The sequence below is a fragment of the Puntigrus tetrazona genome, chromosome 3, assembly GCF_018831695.1.
Source record: "Puntigrus tetrazona isolate hp1 chromosome 3, ASM1883169v1, whole genome shotgun sequence".
In the NCBI taxonomy this organism is placed as follows: Eukaryota; Metazoa; Chordata; class Actinopteri; order Cypriniformes; family Cyprinidae; genus Puntigrus; species Puntigrus tetrazona.
Genome location: NC_056701.1, coordinates 21,862,771 through 21,876,099, shown reverse-complemented (window position 1 = coordinate 21,876,099; position 13,329 = coordinate 21,862,771). Strand labels below are relative to the sequence as shown.

The following is a 13,329-nucleotide window of genomic DNA, read 5'->3' as shown; positions in this document are numbered from 1 at the left end:
TTTAGTGAAGCTAACAATGACAAGGTGCAACAAATGGATTTTATAAAATGCTATTATTTATTTACTTTTTAATGAAACAAATGTGCATACAAATTCATGTCAGATTTCTGCTGAAAAACAAAATTCCTTAAGATCAGGCAACCATATTGACAAGGCTGAGACGCCATCTAATGGTCAAAAGTGTTTGTAACAGACAGATCTGATCTTAATAATGCAGCAATATCGTCATGACATTAGCAATATTTGAAATATTAAAGGTTGACGTATTAAAACATTAAAATGAAGAAGGGTGAAAATTCCACCCGAGACAACACGTCTGTGCGACAAACATTATCAGACCGTTAGCGCAGAAACATCCTTAAAAAATGCCAACTCATTCACATGTGGGCTGGTTGCTGAGCAACACCCACCCAAGCCCAGCCTCAGCCAAGCACTCTATTGGCTTTCAGAGGAGCATCTCACACATCTGAAGAACACAAGGACATTGAGAGCATCAGCGGCACAGCTCTTTTTCACACATCCTTCTAAAGTCTAGATCAGTAGTTTTGTTTTTGCACGTGAGCTCAAGATCAACTTGCTTAGCAATAGGAAGCAGGAGAATTTGAATTTGATCTTGCAATTTATCTTTTGGGATAAAACCTGCAGTAGGTTGCGCAGCGGTGAAACAGAAGCACAAGGATTCTCACTGTTGATGTGAAGCTGTCCAGGTGAAGGACTTGGCTCGGTACGTATCTCAGGGGAACATGGTTGAACTTGAGGGGCAGATGGTGCAATGTGTTTTCGTGTGTGAGAGAGATTATGTGTGTTATGGATGTTTGTTAAGATTAGATTGTGAAAATATACAGGGGTTAATCATAAAAGCACACTGTTTTATAAATCTATTAATGTAATGTAATATGACGCATTAGCTTGCTGTGTAGTGCTTTGAATCAACACAAAACCAAAAATCTGTAAGACTTAAAGAAGGACCCGTTCAAAATAACAAGAATGGATGTCATTTTCCAAGTCAAAGTAAAAAAGAAATTATTTGAGATTTAGCCTTGTAATGTTTAAGCCATCTTATACTCTTTATGGAATGTGGAAAGAAAGCATCTGCTGGAACATAAACAAAGAAATATTGATCACTTATAGCCTGTTTTTAAATACGATAGCTATGGATGGCCTCGTCTGACCTTTATAAACACATTAAAGCAAAGATGTCCGAGCTAAACTCTGCAGGAAAGAGGTCCTCCTGGGCACTCTCGCCTTGAAGTGTTTACTAGCGTTGCTTTAGTATCATTTTAATTTAATCGTATTGTGATATCTTATGCTTTTACTTTAATTCCAGTTTGTTTATTTTGTGGTTTTTCACCATGTCTACATAGTTGTATTATTTTTAATGCAATTTTTAACCCTTATAAACTAAATAAGCACTTCATTTCACTTTGGCAAGCTGAAATCAAATAAGATCAAGGTTGCCTATGTTTTTTTGTTAATGTTTACTTTATTTCAAGTGGTCGATATTCAGTGTTCAATTTGACCAAAGGTGCCGTGCATAAAGCATAAACCTAATTACAGCATTTAAAAATGACCGCACAGACCGAAGCGATGCATTATGCTTAAATACAACTGTAAAAATACATATAACCTTAAAACAGGCCAATCAACTATCACTAAAAGATCAGCAGAAAAGATGAGGTTTTAACAAACATTTCAATTCAGACACTGTAGAAGCACTTCTGATAGGTCGAGTGTTTCGTAATTTCAACTAACTATAGAATTAATTTTTTTAATTGATTTAGTTTTTATTAAATAACCCTTGTAGTGACAGTAGCATGTTTTCATTTTAAAATGAAAAGTTTCACACATGATTTTAAATTATAGTATGCCAGGGATCGCCAAGGTCTGGGAACTTTCAGGGGCTTTCTAAGGGGGTCCATGTCTATGTCTATTACACAGTAATACTAACAGTTCCTAACAGGCCTATATGAGACTAACAAATAAACCTTAATGCTCAAGGTATCAAAAAAGTTTGCAAACCCATGTTAGAAAGCATCTGCCATGATAGTAAGTGTAAAGGTAATTCCCGATCACGACGCAGAAACCCTAAAATATATAATATAATGTAAAGAATGCGATAACATTAGGTTAGCTTTGTGAATAGCATATATATATATATATATATATATATATATATATATATATATATATATATATATATATATATATTTTTTTTTTTTTTTTTTTAGTATTTTTATTATTATTTTTTTATTGCAATAATAAACAACAAAGATTAAAGAACACACAAAATAAACCGAGCATAACGATACGTACCAAACCTATAAAGTACGTTTCGTTAATACTTATGAATTAACGGATAAGAGAAAATTGCGAGAAGAAATGAGAAGAGTTATTTTACCCTGACATCATTCTTGATCTCGCTCTCTAGCGCCATCCTCCCTTTACAGGACGCCGAAGGACCTGCAGGGTTTGTTCACTGCTGACTGCTGCAGTTGGACAGACAATAACTCAGTGTGCCACAGAGGTAAGTCAAACCGCTTTACAAACTCAAAGACTTGTATTTAACAGCGATGCACCATTAATCAAGAAATCGGATCTCCTCTGAAGGCCCAGCACAGTTTGTACCCCTGCGAATAGTTTATTGGTCTTAGGATGTTAGTGATATCCGACTGCTGGGTGTGTGACTGAGACACAGCGGGCCTGATTTTCTCTTTAGTTTGATCTAGAATAGAAACAAAACGAATGTCATTTCTCTGAGGTGGCATCGATAAAAAAAAAAAGCTGCATCGGATCGCTTTCTTTATGCATTCTCCCGCACCGGCAGTTGTTTCCGTGGATGCACTATATAGACAATAACCATTTATTTTTAATTTAAAGAACATCACATTACATTATGTTTGTGTTTTAGCACGGCACGCAGGAATTTCGTGAAATCTCGAGGCGGTGTGGCGACGGACGCGTGCAGCGCTTCACGCGCACGCGGTTTGCCGGTGTGGAAAAACCTAGAAGTATTGAGACACTGATGATGGAGCGTAATGTGCCTCACACCGGTGCTTAAAGTCAGTCTGGATGAAAGGTGCCGGTTCTTGTTCCCACAGGTCCATTGTGGTCTTAACGGATGACAAATCGATAATCGGGTTTTTATGCGGCTTTTGCGCGCGGTCCTGATCCGCCCGGCAGCGATAAGCGGACTCGACGCGTCGCCGATCCTCCGGTGTAAAGCGATTTTCGCAGCGTCGAAAATGGTGCTGATGCTGCATGTGGACGTTTTTGCCATGGTTACACAAATCGCTATAACTATTAAAGGTTCTCCTTTATCTGTAGATTTAAGGTGAGTTTAGTACGCGCGTCTTTCAGAGAAGCCTGTTTTTTTCCCTTTAAGCGGACACCGCTGAAGACGATGACCTTTGTAACACCACATGGGGCTTTTGTCTGAGGCCAATAAAACGGCACATTCAACTAAAAACAGTTTTATAATGTGACATATCACAAAAATACTTTATAGCCTAATGGGACGTAGAAGCAACAATGCCGGAATCGGTAACATTTATTCCCGTGTATTTTTATTGTTTCATTTTATGTGTAATCTGACCGTTAAAGCACACAAAGCTCGCTGGTTTTGCTGTTTTATGATTTGTATGAGAATACAAGGATGTGTAGACTTAATTCTGCATTTTCAAGGCAGCGGACACACCTTGCTCCCCCGCCCTCCCCGTCTCTCTCTCTCTCTCTCTCTCTCTCTCTCTCTCTCTCTCTCTCTCTCTCTCTCTCTCTCTCATCACTGCTGTTGCTTGGCCACACTCTCATCATCCTCGCCCATTGTTCGCTTCGTAAGTACAATTTCTTTTCTTTCTTTTCTTTCTTTTTTTTTTTTTAATGAACATTCCGAATTCGAAAATCTTGGCTGTAACATTTGAATCGTAACGGTCGCATCTTTCTTCCTCCCCACGCCCATCTCTGCCGCCTTGCCTTTAGCCCAACGGCTCTGTCGCCTTCCTATCGATTACGTCCGTAGTCTTTCGCTTTTATAACGTTTAAAGAGCACGGAATGGCATTTGCGTTTGGTGTTACAGCGTGGCTTTATAGCGGCGGCTCCTCCTGGAGGAGAAGTTCATCGATATGTAATGGTGGGTCGGCTGGTATTCTGCAATACGTTTTTGTCATCGCCTGTCTGTGCGAATTATAAACACGCATCCGTACCTAGTTTATTAAAAACGTTATTCTGAGCCAGTGTTATTATATGTTATGAAATGGAGGAAATTAATAATACGGTAACCGTTATTAGACCAAAAAGACACGGCAAGGGATGCACAAAGAGAGCTGAGGAGATTATTAACTAGTCCTCAGTATTAGTTTTGAACAGATTTACAAAAGCAGACGTTTTGGTAAAGCTGTCAAACATGATTTAAAATTCTCACTTATTAACCGAAAAAGTCTGCATGCTGCATGCTATCTGTAAAATAAAAGCCAAAAATGGTTAATTAATAGTCTAAACGGAGTTGGTTGCATGCACAAATCCACTGAAAGACAGTTTCCCCTGATTAAGATTTATTGTTAAGTATTTTTCTGACAGTAGATTCCACCGTCATACAAAACCAGAGTGCTTTCTGTCCAGTTATGCTTAGCATAATCTAATTAACCATGGTAATCAAGGAGACCCATGTAACATTAGGTACATCTGATTGCTTTTACAGACCATGCAGAGAAGTGTGTGTTACTCCTGTCAGATAACCGCCTCTTACTTGCTTCAGTTTCTCACTGTTAGTCACTTGCAGCTTCAGAATAGAGGACTGGGATTGGTTTCAAACTGAATTTCTCCTTTCATTTGCTTCTTATAACGACTGCATCAAAATTGAGCTTAGCTCATTAAAAAGTCGTAATGATAAGTCATTTAATCAATATTCTCAATGAATTGCATTAATGCATGTAGTAACAGATATGTTTCAGACCATATGTTGTCAGAGGGTCTCCACAAGGGGGATGTGAGCATTAGAGTTCATTTTAATTTCATTAGAAGATCCATTATCTCCCAATAAGTTCTCAGGGACGTCTGGGGATACGGCAGAAATGACAAACCAGACTCAACAAGTCTCGAAGACAGCGAGACGGTGCCTCTCTGGCCCGGTAGGCCGGATCCCATGCAGTGTGCGCTGCAGTCCTGAACTCCCTGATGCACCATGGCAACAGATGACTAACTTCCTGTGTGCAGCGGCTGGAGATCACACACATGTGTCTTGCACACACACAAGCTGATTTCATGGTGTTTATGCTTCTTAGATTCTCAATATTGAAGCCAGTTGAGCAGTTTATGATGTCTGTGCCTCACAGCTATCTGCATCCGCACACATTTTGCGGTGGATGTATATCACCAGACTGACATTTTCCTCTTCATGCCAGCATCTGTACAACACATGTTCACGTAAATGCCAACCGTCCTTTCCGGGGACTGAATATTTTTATATGCAAAGTGGATCATGCTGTTATCAGCAGCGACTTTGTCTGGCAGCATGAGCATTATTTCATGTCAGAAGTCCACGCGCACAAACACATCGACTGCTCCGCCAGTTGGTTCATTTAACGTGCAGATTCAGCTCAGTGAGGTGTGATCTGAACTCTTGTGGAGTCTGGGCAAGACTTGGGCTGTGGGTCTAGTCTAGACCACGCGGCAGATGGGAAGGTTGCATCTCTCGGTTAGATCAAGGACATCTTGTTGGAGCAGGTGTGACATGAGCAGATCACCACAGCTCTCTTTATGCATAAATGAGGCTTTTAAGTCATGCTTGTAGTAATGCATATGACTTTGAAAATGCTCCTGACATCATTAGTGGACACTTTTAGTTGAGCATTTTTTTTCTGTGCAAATAAAGGTCCTTTTTTGGCATCAGTGCTTCCATGAACCTATGGATTTTCCAAATGCACAAAAGGTTAATCATTTATATTATTCGCTCAAGAAAATAATAGAACTTGTGAGGCTTCACCTTCACAATTACAAACCTATGACTTTCTGTCATCTGTGGAAGTCATAATGTACATCTCTGAAGAATATCTTAGTCACATGGTACATATCAAGTGAGGAATGAAGTCATCCATCTCCTAAATGAGCAACAGAAAACATTATTGCTTGGACACTATATTCCAGATCTTTTAAATATCAGCTCTGAAAGATCTTTTAAAAGATCTTGAAAGACCTCAAAATGTCACGTTTAATTCAGTATGTTGTTTGATATTTCTTTGTAATTATTTGTGAAATTCATTTCCACAACATCTCTTTTATACAACATACCATCTTATAATTATTTATTAATTGGTCGTTATTCATGAAACGTCTCTGCCCTAAAGCTCCACTTGATGTGTTCATGAGACGCCCAATTTGTAAAGAAATCATTGTTTTCAATTCAGTGAATTAACTGATTTGATCAAGGATCTCACTAACTCAGTATCGGAGCAATGGAGTAAAGATTGATAGTGAATAACCAGATACATTAAGACTTTACCTCAAACAAAAATATCATTTGGCTTCAGAAGACATACAATATAGTGCAGGAGGTGTGTGGACAACATTAATGATATGTTTATGATGCTTTCTTGGGAATATATATATATATATATATATATATATATATATATATATATATATATATATATATAAAACATGTCAAGTTTCAGCTGAGAAACACACCCAAACATGTTTGAAATTACATTTAATGACACAATTTTGTGGGTGAACTACTTCTTTATACATAAGCATGATTTTTTGAAGAGCCAGTGAAAAGATAAGCTCCTAACCACTGGATTTAGTGTTTACCAGTTAATCTTGCGTGGCTGGTGCAAGCATGCTGCAATGCTTGAGAAAATACTGAACAATGTCTTGATCGAGCCGTGCACCTGCCATGCATTTGGCACGTGTAGACTTGCAGCCACCGGCCTCACTGACCCTGCTGCTGCCCAGTATTGTAGCTCTGCGGGAACACAGAGAGAGAGAGCGAATGAGAAAGAGATGGACTAAAGGGTGGAGACATGAGATAGAGAGATGGCTGCACACTTCTGAAGTGATGCTGCAATCTGCACCGCTAGCTGGGATGGACAAAACTAGGTCAGAGGCAGAGCGGCACCCAACTGTGCACAGACAGGGGAGCTAGCAGAGTTGCCCACCCTTCAATAACAACCAAAGCACACACACAATTATTACCTTTCTACAAATGTAAAAAAAAACAGTAGACAATTTCACACTTAACTGCCTCTAGGAAGTAGTTTCACTTGAGTGGACTTGACTCGGGTGTTTGTTTTTTCTGCTGCATTGTTGCAGAGGCATTTCAGAACCATCTCCCGGACACTTCAATTACGTCGCGCATAGGGCTCTTATGTAATTGGTCTGCCTGAAAAACTGAGAGAGACCCATAAATTTAGTGAACAGAAATGCTGAGCTGGAAAGGACAGCCTGGTTAATTTAACCCTCAGAGCAGCTAAGGTATGAGTGTCTCTCCGGGCTGTTAAAGGAGACAAATGATGAACAAGCTAGTATTTTAGTTATAGGGCAATGACCATCCAGATATGGAGCTGCGTTCAGAGTATAGTAGGTGGATTTAAGCTCAGACATGCCCTGTCTAAAGAATAGCTACCTTGTCTAGACAATCGTCTAGACAATCGTATTTCATCAACCTCCAGCCTGATAAAAACAGGATAGGTGATTTGGTTCAAAAACACTTTTGCTATGCTGGTTTTAGGTCTCTTCAGATCCCGATAGCAATCATTAATTTAAGGCTAAATGTATATATATATATATATATGTATGTATATATATATATATATATATATATATATATATATATATATATATGTCAATAAATACATGTAAATAAATAATAAATTAATAAATAATAAATAAATGTGTTTCATTACACAACTGCAGACTAAAAGAGAATGGAAGCATTATTATTGTAATGTTATGCACTTTGTACATCAACACCGTCTCTGCCTCAGCATGTAATGTGTTATGCAGGAGGTGTGGCTTTGGAGAGATTATGCATGGAGGCTAAGATCTTATGCTGATTTCAAAGCTAACATTGCTATTGCTAGCCTGGAATAATAATGACCTAGACATAATGACTAATGCATTATTAAACATTAGCACAACCAAGATAATTAAAAATCAGCATGAAATGCTGAAAAATATACTTCTACAATGTATATTCCACCATATAGCCTTTCGAGTCCACAGTCTTGAAGGGAGTTAAGTTATTACATTTTAAAATATTACAAGAGATTTTTCCCCCTTTAAAATGACATGAACAGATTCATAATTCTCAATAAAACCAGGAATGTTTATTAAAAAATATATGAGAGAGGGCAAAATTATTTCATGTTGACCTTAATGTAAACCTCAATGTATTAGAGGCTTGGAAAGCCAACAAGCCACAAAACATAGACAGGAAATGGAAGAGTGCAAATGGATGGATTACAAATAATGAATTTTAAAGCCACAAGGGCCTAACATAATTATTCAGAGTTCAGGACACTTATGTCACGTGTACTGTTCTCATTTACTCTTTCATTAAGACGTTAACCTTTATTATGTTGCAAAGGTCAAGATTCTTAGTTCTGGAAAAGCTATGGATTATGAACCTTCTGAGGCCCCAACCAAGTGAAAAGACTGAATTTCATGTGAAAGGAGGGTGTTTGTGTGGGAATTTATCATATTGACTTGCTAGGCTGGTTACCGTGGAAGCAAGAAATGTCTTCGAGAGCATTATGGGTGCACATTTTTTTCCGCTGCTTGTTGTTCGGCTCATATTTATCGAAGATGACCGCTCTATTGATTTCTTCTCTTATCACATCAGCTGGGTTCTGTCGACATCTGCAGATTTTTTCACAGATTCCTCTCTGCCAGCAGAGCGTTTGCCTCATTTTGTACCCTTGCTAAAGGCTGTGCATTTACTGACAAGCCTTAATTACAGAAGGAGACATGCATGAGGTAACGTGAGGTTATGGATCTCCACGTCATCAAGCCGTGGCGCACACACTCCTCTTCTTCCTGGAATCTGGTGTGCAGGGTTTGACAGATGGTCATTTTTCCAATTGAATAAGCAAAAGTCAGTTCAATTTAGCAGAAAAATGGCCGATATTCATCACACTAGGACCACTGACAGGTTACATGGCGTCACATTTAACACGCGCGACAGGATCAGAGTCATTCTATATTGAAAATTGGCCGCTGGCTCTTCAATATATATGATAAGTCACGTTTGCACCTGGTATTTGCATCTGATCATAAGCAGGCAGTGCAAAACTAGAACAACTATGTACAGCTTTAAAAGAAACCAATGTCTAGTTGATTTGAAACGGCTCTTGGTAATAGGTTTCATTCACATCACAGTATATTCTAGTGAAGAACTGCCCAATTAGACAGGAAGAGACCAAATGACCTGCCAAGTGACCGAATTAGTTTTTACATGTCATTTAGGGAGAAGGTAAACAATACTGCAAATGATATATTATTGCGTTAAATTTTTCCCCCGGAAAGTGTAAGCAACTGCCTTGAACCCCCAAAAGCCACGGGACCCCTAAAATGCTTTTCATGTACAAGATAAACATAAACATGCGAGCGTTCTTTACCATGACCCCGAGGTGAACGTGCTTCTCTAATTGTAGATGCAAGTACAGCTGAAATCGTAACACATCGTTTGTGTGGCCTATTTGGTTTTATCAGACGACAGCACGGTTATAAATCAGGATTATAATATTAAATGCTGATTATGTGGTCTTAAGAGGTTGCGTTTCCGTCACTATTTCACATTCATTCCGTTGTCTGACGACAGAAACAGTGAAATATAGAATTGAAAACAGTTTTGAGAATTTAGCTGCATAAAAATACAGCATGCGGGCAGAGAGAAGCAAACAAATGTAATAGTAAATAATAAATGTGTTGCATGTTCAGAAGAAGTAAGCTGCCCTGTCGTGTGAAAATGTAGTCTGTGTCAGTAAATATAATATAAATGATAATTAACAGCTACCATCCTACAGACACTTTAATGTTAATATATACTTGATTTATACTATTACTATAGTATAATATAGTATTATACTTGGCTTTTTATGCTCTTGTGGAACATTTGTATTTCCTCAAGAAACTTTGGGTTCTTTCACAAAACATTTGGACTCGCTTGCAAAACTACTGCATTATCCCCAAAAATCGTTGTTATCTCTCACAAAAAAACATGCACAATTATTCCATTTCCCAGAAAAAACTTTGGGTTCTGGCGACAAAAGGTTTCGCGAGGGAGTGCAGGGTTTCTCAGGTAAATGCCAAACATTTTGCAAGACGACGCAAAATTTTAAAGGGAACGTAAAAGTTTTGTGAAAAAAGACGAGATATTATTTTTTCCATACCAAACAGATCAGAGCAAGCCAAATTGAGAAGGTCATCAAACAGTCAGCAAATGTGCCAACTACACGGAGAGATGTTGGTGGGCCATGCACAACCTCAAGAAACCTTTCAGATCTGCCGTGCTGCAGGATCATTTAGCTCAGTGTGCTCAGGCAAAATAACATGTGATTTGATGAGAGAAGACAGGGCTGAGTGCGATGAAAATACCCACGATGCCCCAGTCCTTTAGATGTGATGGCACTGTTGCAGCAAAATCAGTGAAAGTCCCTCTAGAAATCTGCTGTATCATACAGTTGCAGGCTCTGTCTGCGTGTCTGTCACTCTTTCTTTTCTCTCGCCTGAAGTGCCTTTATCCTTTCATTCCCAAAGTGCTCTCTCTTTCTGTCCTCCTCCCTCTCTTTTTCTCGCTCGCTGAATTCTTTCCTCCTGCGTGTTTTGTCTTTGTTGTTTCGCTCTCGTTTCCGCCTACACGCTCTTGTCCTTTCAGCTCAGAAACCCTCACACATTCCCTCTCTGTCTCTCTCTGTTTTGTCTTCCTCATCACTCGTTCTTCTTTGCACACTGCTTACTGTATTGTTGCAAGCAGGGCTCGGCGATAAGGCTTATTTTCGGCTTCTCATGTACTGGCTGATCCGGTCCAGTAATTAAGTAATTACTTCATTGCTTAAATTTGCACTAGCATCACCAGTTATGCATTTTATTTAGGAGAGTGTATAAAATGCGTCATAAAATAGTTGAATTTTATACACTCTCCTAAATAAAATTTCATTAGACATTTTTCATGTATTATTTTTATGCTAACAAAAATAAACGACTAATATAATCAAATAAATACAATAATATCGCGTATATGATAGATAACACATTTTCTGGAAAATATTGATATACTAATCTTATCGTTTTTAACTCATTTTTAATGCTGTTCTTATGAGGCTAACTAACAATTATTTTGAAAATTGGATAATATGTTATCTATATATAATATGTCTTCTTCTCTAAACAAATCCCAATACAGTTTCTGGTTCCAAAATGTCCAAAACATGCTTTTTTTTTTTTTTTTTTTTTAACCAGATAATAAGTTTGCAAGGCATACAAACACATGCAAATGTAAGTCACAGTGACAGTGTAGTACAGTCCAAATAAAGCAAGTGACATTTCTGTCAAAGGGCCCAAAACTCTCCGACACTGTCTCGGAACCAGCGTGCCATCCTTATTGTTGAGCTGTTCTGTTGCATTAGTGTACTACACACCTCTTTCCTATTCTGCCCCCTCCTTCCTCTTTCTCTCAGTCTCCATTTCCCTCTCACCCTCTTTTTTGCTCTCTCATTCTCTCGTGCTTTCTGCAGTAATGTGTCCTGAATATTGATGAGGTGAGAGTTGTCCGTCCTTGGCCGCTGGCCAGCTCTCATTACAATTCTCCGTCTCACCCCTGCCCACTTCAGTCAGGACCACCCTTTAGCCGTACCGGCCGCATGTCGCCCTGCAAGAGCCCTCCTCGTTCCAAGGCCTACCCTTCATAAATCCAGCTTTGCCCTTTGTGCTCCATGCCAAGCCCTTAACCACGAAAAAAGACAGAGAGCGAGAGACATCCATCGTCAGAAAGAAAGGCGTAGGCTTCTTAAAGGGGCAGTGACATTCTCACTGCACTGCCCAGGAGGGATAACAATCATTCAGGTCAAGTGAACCAAGCGGCATAAAACTACACATCACAATGCTTCTGGAAATAAAAGAAAAACAACAACAACATGGAATCTTAAATTGTACTGTTAACTTTCTTAATACACACTCCTGGTCATTCATTTTGCAAATGGTTGCGCAGAAAGAAAAATAATTTTTTTTATTTGCGCTTTTTTATCAGGACGTAATACCTTGCTCTGCCTACAAACTGACAATCAATCCCTCTTATTCTTGAGGCCCATCTGGTGTCTGCCTTTCACAATCCAGTCGATTCCCTATGGACAAGATCAAGTGCTCAGTTGATGGAAATTGTCATTCTTTTTATTACTATGCATTTTAGAGCCTTCTGCAATCATTGAATCACACGCCGAACACATTTTCTCTTCTGTCAAGATCAGCACGTGCTTCCTCAGGCTGGTTTATCCCAGTTAGTGCCCGCTCGTTGCTGCTGATTGACTGACTTAACTGTTTGAGCTGGTTATTGATATAAAATAACATTGTTGTGACGTTAAACACTCGAAAACTATAAACACACACACATAAATAATGTCCACATTATCTACAAAAAAACCCCAAAACATATATATATATATATATATATATATATATATATATATATATATATATATATATATATATATATATATATAAATAATTAGTAACCTGGGACTATACTTAAATATATCATAACAATAACTGATATGGCCTCATGTGTGCTATATTTCGGCTTTGTGTGAGGAACAGAAAACCAATGGTGTTTGAGATATTAATGTAATCTGACACCACTAAACCTATAAAGTCAACCTTTTTCCCTTATTGTGACATATCTGAGTAAAATGGCTTCTTGAATGAGAATTTAAGCTCAATCTTTGTTTTTATCCTCAGGAAATGACTGAATATTTCTTGCAAATTTTTTGCTAATTTCTGCAGTCATGTGAGTGAGTTATTGTAGTGGATGGATTTTAGTCAGATGGGGACTCCAGCATACCACTAACACACCATCTGCTGAAGACCAGCTGCAAGGCTATCCTGTTTTTTTTTTTTTTTTTTTTTTTAGCATTTTAGCATTTGCTCCCCAGTTTGTGTTTTCCGACAAGCATTTAGTAGTGGTGGTTTCCACTGGTTGTCTAGTTCTGGACTGACTGGTTGCAGATGGTTTCTAAGCTCTGTTTACTGATATCATGGCACGCTCTGAATAATGCATAAGGATCCTGCGGGAGTCAGGTTTGAATTTGCACCACTGCTGCCTCAGGGAAACCCGGCTTGTG

The 13,329-nt window shown here is 38.6% G+C and overlaps 1 protein-coding gene across 11 annotated transcripts in view; it reads left to right on the top strand.

The window, feature by feature from the left end:
• The first annotated feature begins 457 nt into the window (after nucleotides 1–457).
• Nucleotides 458–13,329, top strand: part of maptb (microtubule-associated protein tau b) — a 31,932-nt gene continuing 19,060 nt past the window's right edge. For 4 of the 11 annotated variants that reach the window (XM_043235281.1, XM_043235277.1, XM_043235284.1 and 1 more), the window contains exons 1-2: nucleotides 460–724; nucleotides 2,429–2,524. The gene's annotated coding sequence lies outside the window, so the exon portion shown is untranslated. Of the gene's footprint in view, nucleotides 725–2,428; nucleotides 2,525–3,708; nucleotides 3,831–13,329 lie in introns of those variants that run through there. The other 7 variants (XM_043235285.1, XM_043235282.1, XM_043235280.1 and 4 more) reach the window with 5 other exon arrangements.